The sequence below is a fragment of the Capsicum annuum genome, chromosome 10 (assembly GCF_002878395.1).
Source record: "Capsicum annuum cultivar UCD-10X-F1 chromosome 10, UCD10Xv1.1, whole genome shotgun sequence".
NCBI lineage: Eukaryota > Viridiplantae > Streptophyta > Magnoliopsida > Solanales > Solanaceae > Capsicum > Capsicum annuum.
The window spans coordinates 112704804-112719606 of record NC_061120.1 but is presented as its reverse complement, the minus strand read 5'-3'; positions in this window follow the sequence as shown (position 1 = coordinate 112719606).

The following is a 14803-nucleotide window of genomic DNA, read 5'->3' as shown; positions in this document are numbered from 1 at the left end:
CTGTGTAGGAATATACTGGGTTGTTTTTGGTGTTGTTGTACTTTCTATTATAGCAATTTTACTAGAGATGGTAGAAATATTAACACTCTTTATTACGTTTTGGTTGATTAGGGTATTCATTCGAATTTTTTGCAAATGAGAGAGAAAACAGTATCCTATTAAGAAAATCTACTTTAGATGTTACTTCAACAATAATTATTTTTGAGTTCAGTAATTACTAATTTTCTTCTTCTAAAATTCTATTATATTATTCTTATAGGCTTGGCGATGGGAACACTCTCCGTGTTCGGCTCTATTTTTCATGCTCTTAGAGCTAATCCAATGAAACATTCCAAGTTTGCCAACATCTAAACCACTATTAAATGGCTACCCAACTTAAGGATAAAATTAAGAACAATAGTAATTACTAACCAGAAAAATAATTATTCCAAGAGTAACACTAAATTCGATCAGCTCTAGGATAATGTAACCCTCTAGCCACTCCTACTCATACTCTCTCCTAGGAAACTTGGCTCTGCTATTATTTGGGTGATGAATTGGGAAAATAGGGAGAAAAATAACAGTTTAAAATACTTTAATCCATTAGGAAGATGGATCGGGAAAACGGGGAGCAAAATAATAGTTTAAAATAGTTTAATCTTTGAAAGTATTTTAAACGTTCAAATGAAAAGAAAAATAACAGTTTAAAATAGTTTGATCTTTAAAAGTATTTTAAACGTTCAAATGAAGGGGGAGATTGGAAATATGGGAGATGGTAAAGAATTTTTCTGAGTTGTGAAAATTTTAGAATGCTCTCTGCTATTACAAGTTGAAAGTCTTAAAAAGGCTTCAGAAGTGTTGACTATTATTTGACAAACACTATTTATTTTACATTTATCCATACACTAATAAAAGTTATTTATTCTATGCCTGTCTAGGAGTAGCTGATGACTATTCATTTATTCCTTATGTGTCTCTGATTATCTTTTCATCTTTGTCTTGAACTTGTGTTTTTCGATGACTTTGAGAAGATTTTGGCTTTTTCTTCCTTGTATATTTGTGCCATTTGTCTTCTAATCTTTGTTTTTTTGATGGAGTCCATTAAGTAGCTTTTCAAACTTTAAAGGGGTATGGGCATCTTTCTTTCAATTGAAAAGGTATACCTGTGCTATTCCTTATGGATCCAGCATATCCTCGTTGCTAGGTTCGCTGGCATATGAGCATGTAGTATCTAGTAACCCCATTATATGTTTTTAATGATTCTCATTATCTAGATTTGACAAGGCTTCTTTGAGTCATCTTTTTAATTCCTCATTAGAGAGGTTTGATTCCCTCGGTGAGGATGAACTTGTTGTTGGCTGCTCTGTTGGACTCCATCCTTTAATCTTGATAGTTTTGCTTAAGTATTTGATCTTTTCAATTTCATGAATATCAAAGGAGCAATAGATAATATATGAAATTCTTTTAGCGATAAAAAATTTACACCATTTAGCATTCTCCGGTTGTGTAGAAATATTTTGCTCTACCGGGAACTTTTCAGATTGCTTTTGAAACTGCCTTGACAATACCTATTTATTTTCTCCAAACTAGTTTCACTAGTCATAGAACCATCGGGGAATTATGGCAATCTTCATCTACTCCAAATATTTCACGAACCAAGAGTGAGTGTTAGGACTGACATACATAAAATTGTACCAAGCCTCCTTATAATCATACCAATTATAGGTTTGAGGTCGGTAATTTCTCGACAGAGGAATGAGTTTATGTAGGTGATCTACACACCATTCAAAAGGTCTTAATATCCTTTTGATTGTAAACTTTGAATATTAAATATTGTTCGGATCATTTATATATTCTAACTTATGCTTAATTTGTAATGAATCAGTATCTGTTAATATGAACTCATAATACCTTCGGGTCTTGACGGGATCATCTGTATTCACATAATCCCAATTTGTATAACAAGGTTTTAACAACTCTGGTACTCAACAACCTTTATATTTTTTTATCAACTGTTATTATTGGCACTATCTGCAAATTAACTCTCTAAAATTGCATTTTTATCAGGAATACTTTTTTCTTTCTTCTTTTACGGAGTGACTGGGGAGACTACTTGTGAATATATCTCTGGTGGTTTCATCACATAACTATTTGTTTTGGATAACAATATTCTTATTGGCTAAGGACTATTCTTCTTTAAATATTTGTTTAAGAGGTTGCATTCTGGGTAAACTAGTAATTAATTCTTTTGATAGTAATGAACAGTAGACTTTGGCAGGGATGGAAATTCTACAAGGACTGAAAACCTAGTTTTTGACTTTTTATCTTCTTCATTGAAGGGTATTTTCTTTTTTTCTTCTGGTTGAAAAGGTTGGAATGGAGGCCTTAACCTTGATCCTGGTGTTTCGGGTCTCATAATTTCATTGTAGAAAAATTTTTGTTAAAATTTTTCGGAGAGAATTTCTCCCTTTATAATATATTTTTAAAGAATTTTTAACTTTTATAACTCATAATAATAAAATATTTTTTATAGCGAATTAGTTTTTCTCTAACCCCCATTGGACTGATATTACTCTAATAATGGTTTGATCTTTTATAAAATAACCTTCTTCTTTGATATACTATTTAGATAGGAAAAAATAATAGTTTTTCCCAAAATAGTAGTGTGGATGACATCTAGCTCGGCAATGTAAGGTTTATTTGAGTTATGAAGGGAAGACCTAATACCATCTCTTCATTAATATCTCTAGTTATTACAAAATCATTAATCAAATAAACTCCGTCATTGCAAATATAAGCTTTGGAGAGTCTATAATTTATTTTCAATTTTTCCCCTATTGCTGAGAATAAGTGGTAGTACCTTTTTCTAGGTACTCCTTAGGAATTAATCCTTCTATAATGCAATTTTCATCAGCACGTGCATCAAATAATGTAATCTTATGAATTTTATAATTTTTATTGATAACAATAGTAATTGGTATATGGTAACTTTGTCGTTTAACTATAATAATTACATTAATTAATTATTTGTTTATAGGAAGTTTTTCTAGAGATTCCATTTCTAGAGACTCTATTTCTTTATTGTCACTTTTTTCTTCTGACGTCTCACCAAGATCATCCTGATGTGATTTGGGGTCTTGGTTAGAAGTTAAATCCTTTAATATTTTATTAACAAGTGCTTTTGTTTCTAGATTGCTAAGTTTTTGCTTAACTTGCCTAAGTTCTTCTTTTATGTATAATAATTCTGTCTAAAGATCTTGTATCGTTTTTTCAGACTTATGTTTTTAAAATTTATTTAGAACATTTTTCATATTAAAGGGTTCAATAATTTCTTTATTATCAAGTTTTTGATCAACAACAATATCCTTTAAGGCTATTAAATATTTTCTTCTAAAAGTTGGATCTTCTAAATTATCTATCATGTCAAATAAGGCCTTTTTTCTTTATTACTATTGGTAATAACATTTATAGAATGACTATCGCAAGTGCTAATTGCATTGCTACAATTACAATGGTCTATTAATTCACTACTATATGAATTGTATGATACATTAAGTTGATTATCATCACTAAGACTTTCTTCAAAAGAAGAATTATTTTCATTTTCATCAAGTATTGAATATAATTTATCTTTAACTTCATTTTCTAATTCTAACATATTTATCTAGTCTTTCTTTTTATTTGAAACCCAATGATCTTTAACCCTATGACCTATTTTTCCATAGTTCCAACATGTTTCATTATTGTTTTTATATTCATCTTTAGAAGCTTTTTTGGATCTTTTAAATCGTCTTTTATAATAATGAGATTTTATGGATTTATCTTTATAATTTTTATTTGACTTTTAACCTTCTTTGTAGCTTCCTTTCAAGGGGCTGATAACTTCACATATCCAAAATCTTGACAAAAGCTTCCTAGCTCATTTCTAGTTATTTTATTATCTCTTTTTAGCTTATTTTTAAGTTTAATATGTATATATAATTCAAGTCCTGGACATTTATAAAGCTTATAATATCACCAAAAGTTAAATTACTATAAGGAATTTTTCCCTCGAATCTATCTTTTAATTTTGTTCTAACTTTTTCTGCAAATAAAGTTGGATAACCACTTAAAAAATTTTCTTTCCAATAATCATGATTACAATCTTCCCTAACCATGACTTTATTGAGGAAAATATCTTTATACCATCCAAAATCATCTAATTTTTGACAAGATAAATTTGATAATATTTCTAAGCTTCTATCTTGGAAAAGTTAAGGTTTTCTATAAAATGTTTAGCTATATTATGAATTAAAGTGGCGGTAGCATTTTCTAATACTTGATTTTCAACTGTTTGTCTTGTTGACTCAGTCTTAATAGTTTGAGTAATAGTTGTAGAATTTAAAATACGTTGTCTATTCTTATCTGTGAGGTAATTATCCAACCAATATTTTATAGTGCCTGTATAACTTGATATAATCTAAACGCTACTTGTTTATCAGACATCTTGGCTATTTTTTGTGTCATAATGGCCATTCCTATTTCATGTAATTTACTAATAATTTGATGTTCTGCTAAATCATCTATATTCCACTTGGCAATTTTTTTTAGAATGTGAAGTATAAGATCAAAATTCATTTTCTTCAAACTGGACATCCAAAAATGTGGGTTTTTTTATAATAATTCTTTTTACTGAATATTTAGAGCTTAATTTGTTAATTTCATTATCAGTCTTTTCAGATAAAGTCCTTATAATCGTGTCATTTATGACCTTTATTCAGATTTTAATCTTTCATTAATTTTTCCTGAAATATCATCTGTTACTTCAAACTTTACTTCAATACCAATTATCTTTTATTAATACATCATCTCATTTTATTATTTTTGGGACAAAGATATTACTATGATTATTATTACCTTCCATAAGCATGGTAACTCCTTTATTACTAAAGATTTTTGCCTTAGGGGCTAAGGTTGGTTTCATTGATCTATAATATACTCTATATATTATTGTTATTTCTCATGTATTTATCTTACTATTAATGTTTTTTGTTTAAACATTTAATGTTAATGTATCCATAACATTTTGATCATTAATATCTATAGAAAAATTAGGATAACAATTAAAGTATACTGCGCCATTAGCGAGGTTACTTTGTAATACTGCTAATAATGAATCATCAAAATTTAATAACGTATTATCTCTTAAAAGTAGACATATAGGAACATCTAAACCTAATCTCTATAATTGTTTAACTGCTACTTGAACAACACCTAGGTGAAGGAACTTGTAATTTTTTCTATATCAATTAATATCTTCAGCTGCTAATAATTTAATAGTCTCAATATTTCTATTAATTGCAATGGTACATTCAAAAGTTTTAATATTATAATTTTTTACAAAACCAAAGTGTCCAGTTTTGTAGACTCTATTAAAACTTTCTTTGGAAAATTCAAATTTTGTAAATCACTATCTATTTTTGCAATTTTACTAGAGATAGCAGAAATTTTAACACTATTTATTACATTTTGATTGGTTGGAGTATTCATTAAGATTTTTGCAGATGAGAGAGAAAAGACTATCCTAGGACCAAAATCTACTTTAGATGTTACTTCTACAATAATTATTTTTGAGTGCAGTGATTACTAATTTTCTTCTTCTAAATTCCTTTATTTTATTCCTTTAGTCTTGACAACGGGAACACCCTCCGAATCTAGATTTTTTCACACACTTAGAGCTAATTCAACGGAAAATTCTAGGTTTACCAACCTCTAAACCGCTATTGAATGGCTACCCAACTTAAAGAATAAAACATAGAACATAGGAGAAGAACACCAGTAATTACTAAAAAGAAAAATGATTATTCCAAGAGTAACACTAATTTCAAATGACTCTAGGACAGCGTAACGCTCTAGCCGCTCCTACTCATACCCACACTCCCTCCTAGGTAACTTGGCTCTAATACCATTTAGGAGACAGGTTGGAAAAATAAGGAGCAAAATATCAGTTTAAAATAATTTAATCTGTGAAAGTATTTTAAACTTTTAAATTAAACTTTAAAACTACAAAATTAGAACAAAATAAATGTAAAGAAAAATTAATTAAAAAAATAGTGGGTCATAATCTAAGACATTCCGCATGGAAAATTTATAATTTATTCTAAAAGATAGAACCCAACACGTTTACGCACAAAATTTCAACAAAAAATTTCCCGGGATATTACATCACCCCCCCTTGGAAATATTGGTCCTCGAATGACGCTAGACATGCCAAGATTAGATAGGTAATAGAGCATACAGCTGAAACCATTCGGTAGACTCATCACCATCTCGTTTCTCACTCCAAATGCAACATAGAATGCATAAATTCAAGAAACTACAGCTGAACACATAATAAATAACAGCTAAACTGCTGCAACTTTTATCAAAAGTGCATGATTTAGGAAAAAATGGTACCTTCGGCTTGATTGAAGTTCGCGGAAAATAGGTGCGGGTACTTGGATCGCATATCCGCCTCAGCTTCCCAAGTTGCACCCTCAACAGATTGGTTTCGCCACAACACCTTGACTAAGGGAACTTATTTGTTCCTTAGTCTTTGGACACTAAAATCAAGAATCTCAACAGGAATCTCATCAAAAGAAAGATTTTCTTGAATGTCAGCACTCACAGAGGAATCCACTACCACAGCATCGCAAATATGCTTTCTAAGCATGGAGACATGGAATATTGGATGAATAGAGGACAACTCGGAAGGCAACTTGACCTCATAAGCTACCTTACCAACACGGCTAAGAATTTTGTATGGACCAACATAACGGGGACTAAGCTTCCCCTTCTTTCCGAATCTCTTCACCCCCCTCATGGGTGAAATTTTCAGATACACTAGGTCACCAACTTCAAACTCAAGGTCTCTCCTTCTAACATCCGCATATGACTTCTGAAGACTCTATGTAGTTTTTAACCTTTCCCTAATCAACTTAACTTTTTCCATAGCCTCAAATACCAAATTAGGACCACTCACAGCCGCTTCACCCATCTCAAACTAACCTATGGGTGATCTACACCTCCTCCCATATAAAGCTTCAAATGGATCCATGCCAATACTAGAGTGGAAACTGTTATTGTAAGTAAACTCTATCAACGGTAAGTGATCATCCCAACTTCCCTTAAAGTCAAGTACACAAGATCTCAACATATCCTCTAAGGTCTGGATGGTCCGCTCAGCCTGACCATCAGTCTACAGATGACTAGCAGAAATCAAAAGCACTTGGGTACCAAGACCCTTCTGAAAAGCTTTCTAAAATTGCAAAGTGAACTGAGTACCCCTATCCGAAATGATAGCCAAGGGAATTCCTTGCAGTCTGACTAGCTCTCGGATATACAATCTAGCATAATTCTCAGTAGTATATGAAGTATGAACAGGCAAGAAATGAGCAGACTTAGTCAACCTATCAACCACAACCCAAATAGAATCATGATGGTATCGGAAGGAGGTAAACCAATCACGAAGTCCATATTTATCTCTTCCCACTTCCAGGTGGGAATACTAAACTCTTGTATCATACCACCAGGTCTTTGGTGTTCAACCTTAACCTGTTGGCATATTGCACACTTAGCTACAAATGCTGCTATATCTTTCTTCATGCCACTCCACCAATAGATTTCCTGCAAGTCTCGGTACATCTTTGGTGGCACCGGGATGAATAGAATATCATGCCCCGTGTGCTTCAGCCATAATCCTCTATCTTAGATCATCAACATTCAGGACATACAATCTACCCTGCAATCTCAACACACCATCTCCCTCTTGGGAGAAAACCTTTACTTTTTGGTCCTTGATTGACTTCTTCAGTCTGACCAAACTAGCATCTAAGTATTGCTTTTCCTTCAGTTTCGAAACCAAGGAGGATTCAGAACTACTCTGAACCCCTATACTACCTTCAGCAGAGTCAAACAACCTAACCCCCAATCTAGCCAAACGATGTACATCACGAGCCAACTCTTTCTTACCTTTTACCACATGCAAAACACTACCCATGGACACTCTACTTAGGGCATCTGTCACAATATTAGCCTTGCCCAGATGGTTTAGCACACTCATATCATAGTCCTTTAACAATTCTTTCCATTGTCTCTGCCTGAGATTCAATTCTCTCTGGGTAAATACATACTGCAGACTCTTATGATCAGTGAAAACATTAACATGGACACCACACAAATAGTGTCTCCAGATTTTCAAAGCAAACACAACAGCAGCCAACTCAAGGTCATGGGTGGGGTGATTTTTCTCATGGGGTTTCAACTGTCTAGAAGCATAAGCTATCACTTTACCCTTCTGTATCAATACACAACCCAACCCAACTCTCGAAGAATCACAGTACACCACAAAACCATCAACACCATCAGACAAAGTCAAAACAGGGCCTGAAGTGAGTCGATTCTTCAACTCTTGAAAACTCTTCTCATAAGATTCAGACCACAAGAACTTCACTTTCTTTTAGGCCAACCGAGTCATAGGAGATGCTATAGAGGAGAAACACTCAACAAAACGACGGTAATAGCCAGCTAAATGAAAGAAACTTCAGATATCAGTCGAAGAAATAGGTCTAGGCTAATTTCTAACAGCTTTGGTCTTTTGGGGATCAACTCTAATACCCTCGGAAGAAATGATATGACCAAGAAAAGCAACTAACCTTAGCCAAAACTCACACTTACTGAACTTGGCAAACAACTTGTGATCTCTAAGGGTTTACAAGACTGTTCGGAGATTATCAAAATATTCATCCTCACTACGAGAGTACACCAGTATATCATCGATGAACACTATGACAAACATATCCAGATATAGTCTGAACACTCGATTCATGAGGTTCATGAAAGCTGTTGGAGCATTAGTTAATTCGAAAGACATAACAAGAAACTCAAAATGGCCATAACGAGTTCAGAAAGCGGTTTTTGACATGTCACACTCCCTAACTTTAAGTTGATGATAGCCGAAATGAAGGTCTATCTTTAAGAAATAACTTGCACCTTGCAATTGGTCAAACAAATCATCTATTCTTGGAAGAGGGTACTTAATTTTTATGGTGACTTTATTCAGTTGGTGGTAATCAATGCACATACGCAAAGAGCCATCTTTCTTTCTCACAAACAACACAGGAGCACCCCAAGGAGAAACACTAGGCCTTATGAAACCCTTATCTACTAGATCTTTGAGTTGCTCTTTCAACTCCTTAAGTTCTGCAGAGGACATATGATAAGGAGGAATAGAAATGGGCTGAGTATCGGGAAGAAGATCAATCCCAAACTCTATCTCTCTATCAGGAGGTATCCCTGGGAGATCATCCAGAAAGACATTAGAAAACTCATTGACGACATTAATAGACTGAAGAGTTAGAGTCTCAGACTTAGTGTATTTGACTCTAACCAAATGGTAAATACACCCCTTGGAAATAAGTTTTCTAGCTTTGAGGTAAGAGATAAAATGACTCTTGGGTGACACAGAATTCCCAGACGACTCAAACACGGATGCACTCAAAAATTAAAACTTGGCCACTCAGGTCCGATAATTAATAGAGGCATAAGAATAATACAGCCAGTCCATACCCAGAATCACATCAAAATCTACCATGTCTAACTCAATTAGATCAGCCAATAAGACTCTATGAAGAACAGTAACAGGACACTTTTTATACATTTTCTGGGCAACAATCAAATCACCCACTAGGGTAGAAACTAGGATAGGCTCAGGAATAATCTCAGGACTCATTTTAAAATTCACAGCAATCAAAGGTGTAACATATGAGAAACTGGATCTAGGATCCAACAAAGCATACACATCAAACTGAAATATATGAAGCATACCAGTAAAAACATCGGGAGAGTCCTCCTGTTCCTAGTGAGACGGTAAAGCATAGAATCTATTCTGGCACTGCCCGCCAGCATTGCTAGAAGAGGCGCCCTAAGCTGGGGCTGGGTGAGTAGCTGGAACTGGAGTACTAACAGTCTGAGTCTGGGTCTGAGGGCGATAGTCACGACACCTTGTCCATCCTGTGAAAAATCTCTAACTCTATGACCTATGTTACTACACCGAAAACAATTCCTCTTCTCACCCCCAACACTCACCTAAATGATCCCTACCATACTTAGGACACAGGAGATGATTTGGCTTACTGCCAGTACTGTATTGGGACCTGGATGCATATGACCTGTTACCTTGCTCTTGCCTACCTCTAGGAACGAGAGCACTAGCAGATGACAGTGCTGGCATAGACGAACGATCCTGATACTGAGGGTGACTCCCTCCCTGCGATCTAGTCTGACCCTGTCCATGCTGCTCAGACCTAGCTCTCATATTCCCTCTCATTCTATCTCTCTCCTTAATCTTGTCTGCCTTAATCTGTTGGGCATGAGTCATCAACCTAGAAAGATTCATCTCACTATTCAACATAGCAGACCTACACTCTTTAATCACATAACTAGACACTTCAGTCACAAACTTACTCATACTAGCCCGATTATCAGCCACTAAGTCAGGAGCATACTAGGACAATTGATTGAACTTTAGACAGTACTCCCTAATAGTCATAGAGTCCTGTCGCAGGTTTATAAACTCTTTCACCTTCGCCTCCCTCATCTCCAAAGGGAAAATCTTATCCAGGAATTCATCCTGGAACTCTTGCCAAGTTGTAGGGACAACTCCCTCACCTCTACCTTTTCTCTAAGAAAAAACCTAGTCAAAAGCAAAGTCTTTCAACCTATACGCAGCCAACTCCACACTACATTCCTCAGATACATGCATCACCTGAGTAATTTTCCATACCTCCTCTAAAAATAACCGTGGATCCTTATCAGACTTGGACCCATAGAATTTTGATGGATTCATCCGCATGAAGTCACAGATCCTAGCAGCAGCTGAATCACCTCCCTACTGTTGTGGAGCCAGGGCCGAGTTGGCCTAAACATTTGCAGTAACAGCTTGGGCCAGTGCCTGAAAGGCTACCTGAAATTCAGCATGAGAAATATTTTCATTCAATGGCTCAGCGGGTTGAGGTTGCTGACCATCATTATTTCTTCTCGCTCGATGTGGAGGCATATTTCTGAAAGAGAAGAGCACGAATCAATAGCAGAGAGAGACTTTAAGCACGATAGACTTCTGAAAGAAAGAATCACTTTAAGCACGATAGACTTCTGAAAGAAAGAATCACACTTTTTCCTAAGACGTCTTATAGCCTCTTGCTCATAAATGTGGCGCGCTACACGCCGATGATCAAGACTCTACTTAACGTGGCTTGTCAGACTCCCTAGGACACCTTAAAACCTTAGGCTCTGATACCAAGTTTGTAACGCCCCGGAAAATGGGTCCCGAAGCATCACACGGTGCTTGAGGCTACGAGTAGCCCCAAGCTAACCCTTTGAGCCATTTTTATTTATTTCAACATAAATCAATGGGGTTTCCATAAATAACCCTCAAATATCAATAGAGTAATCATCATCCAAGAATAAAAGAATTTTAGAAAGATAACAAAATACAACTTATTAGTCAACTCCCAACATCTATACTAGTCTGACAAGCCTCTAAGAAAATCAATAAAACTAGTGAGCCATTGAGATATTCCCTAACTGACTCATACTCAGTTATCAAATGTAAACAATTCTATGAAACCAACATCAGACATAACATTCTCCGAACATGAGGACTCACCATAACAGACGATGTAGAATAGCATGCCCAAAGAATCACTATCAAACCTGGAACTGAGCACCTGAACCTATATTCTGAGAAAATATAGCCCACATCCGAAGATGTGGGTCAGTACCATGGAAAGAAACTGAGTATATAGGGGTGTATACAGTTGTATAAACATCATCATCATAAATATTTATAAGAAATATGCAGGATGTATGAAAGACTCACATAGCTCGAAGAAAATTATCATAATCATAAGAGGATGAAATAAGTACAATAACACATGTGAGTCATCATATAATTTGTCAATCACTTTCAGTTCATCAAGAATATCAATTCTCATAATGTAAATATCATTTAAATCTTTCAAAAGAATAACTTTCACAATTCCACTTTCAAATCACTTCACCATTCACCATACACACAAGGAAACACACACACACTGGGAGATCCTATAACCGACATAAACCATGTGAGCTACATGGAGTCCAACGTACAACCCACGTTGGGGAGAGCCATCCTATCCTTGCCATCAGAGTAGGACTATCGATATCAAATCCACACAAACTAGTGATCACTATATAAATCAGCCTCAGGCTCACTCCTACAGGGGCACGTAGTTCTAGGAAAGTAAGGTCGCTTTATACCTCCCACTCGGTGCTAAAGATTTCTCCCAGACTTAGCTCGGATAATTTCAAAGACAATCCACAACAAAACAATTTTAGTAATATATAAATATACATCGGGAGCCATCATGCTTCCCATCCATCAAAATTAACCACGTTGTGGATTTCTTTCACACTCGAGTTCAAAACAACTCCATTAAGACCAAAAGGTCAAATCATTCAAAATATCTCAAATATTCAACATCAAAATACTTATAACACACTTTTTTAAAAAAACACAATTTTCAATGGGGATTCACAACCCAAATATCAAAATCATGATAAATATCATTTAAGATTCATGCTTTATATCTCCACACATGTAAATTCATCTTTCAAATTCATAAACATTAAGATTTCATAATAATCATCATAAGATATGGGTTCATGCTTCAAATTCATGAAAATCAAATAAAAATCATGCCTTTGTAAAGAAGATTACTTTTGGGTACAAGAACAAAAGAGAGTTCTTGTTGAAAAACCCCACATACCTTGAAGGATGAACTTTAGATCGATACTCATTTTTTAGATGTTAATCGTGTCTTTGAATGATGGTTCTTGGAGTTCTTGAACTAGGAACTTGGAATCTTTAATAAATTTGCCGAATTAATGGTGAACTTTGGAGGTTCTTGAAGTTGGATGTAGGAGCTTAGGGTTTTTTTTTAGGGAATTTGATGAAATATTATATATAATACTTCTAATAGGCTTTAATATAGGGTTTGGATGGATTTTGGGTGAAGGAAAATGACCAAAACGCCCCTAAAAATCAAATAATTCTCGAATCTATCCTTTGGTGGACTGTTTTGATAGTCTGAAGTAGATCAATCATAACATTTTACTTCGATATCCAAATTGGATGAAACTAATTTCATTAGAAAGAGGACTCTCATATATTTCCGTTGATATATATATATCACCCAGATCATTGTGTATGAGAAGTTATGATCGTTTGAAGTTGACCCAAAAATTTGCTTTTGATAGGCTGAAGTAGATCGACTATACTTTTTGCTCCAATAGATAAATTGGATGAAACCAATTTCATTGGAAAGAGGACTCGCAGAGCTTTCTGTTGATTTATAGTAGATCACCCAGATTATTATTTACAAGGAGTTACGATCGTTTAAAGTTGGAGCAAAAATACGTCAGGCCTCAGTACTTTTTCCTGCACGTTTTACTGTTCACTACTATTCACGGTTCGATCGGAATGTTCATAACTCGTCTCTCGGGTGTCCGTTTTGGATGATCCACATATCGTTGGAAAGTTTATTCGATACTCTACGCAATGGTGGGTCATAATCTAAAACATTCCGCATGAAAAATTTATAATTTATTCTAGAAGATAGAACCCAACACGTTTATGCACAAAATTTCAACTAAAAATTTCCCGGGGTATTACAATTTCTTTCCTTGAACTAGAATACTTTTCCATTGGAGATAGAATGATTTTCCCAAAAGCTTGAAATGAGATATTTTTTTCCTAAAATGAATGAAATGCCTTCAAGTATGTTTTTCAAGTCATATGATTCCAAATTCCAAGTATATGAGATCTAAATAGTTATGAAATATTGAACATTGAAGAAGTTTTACCCTCCATGAGACATATGCATGAGTCGAAATTATTGTTTAAAGTCCCTTAGCCTTTGGGTATTGAGAATAAGAGAAGAGTTTTGGTTTTCAAGGTTAAAGAATGATGACTCACGAGAACTATGTTGCATGCTCCATTCTACATGATGTATGAGCTTTATATTTTATACTTGTTCAAGCCATGTGAGTCGTCTCATACTGCATACATGATTTGATTGAAGAAGATTGATACTATTTTATACATATGCATTCACCCCCGCATACTCAGTACGTTCTAAGTACTAATCCACATATATGTCTATGTGCTACATTGTGTCATAATGTAGGTTCAGGTGCTCAGTCCCAGCCTCGCCCATGATTCTTCGAGTACCTTGCCTACGTTTTCTACAGTGGTGAGTCCTCATGGTTTGAGGGCCGATCTTCAGATATTTACTGTACTTGAGAAACTATGTTTTATCTTCAGTTCATTTCGATTCAGTTGGGGCTCTCTAGATTTTGATTTTTAGAAGCTTGTCGGACTAGTATCAGACTTGTGATGAATTGAGAGTTTGGTATTGTGGTCTTGTTGAGATTTCTCTATATTGTGGAAATATGGACCAAGTATCTTTTCCATATTTCCTTTCACGTGATATGATTATGCGAGTGTTTAAGTCTCTTTTATCTTAAATTGAGTGTTGTTGGTAAAAACTGGCTCCAAGGGTTATCTTGGGGCTACTTGTAGCCTTAAGCACCTTGTGACGTACCGGGAGGCAATTTCAGGTCGTTACACCTTTATTGGTTTTGTCATGAGTCACACCCTATGACTCGTGGCCAAACCTTACGGTTCGCAGGGTTCTAGTCGTACTCAGGACAGAAACATTGACTACTCCACTGGTTTGGTCATGAGTCCCTCCCAACGACTCATAAC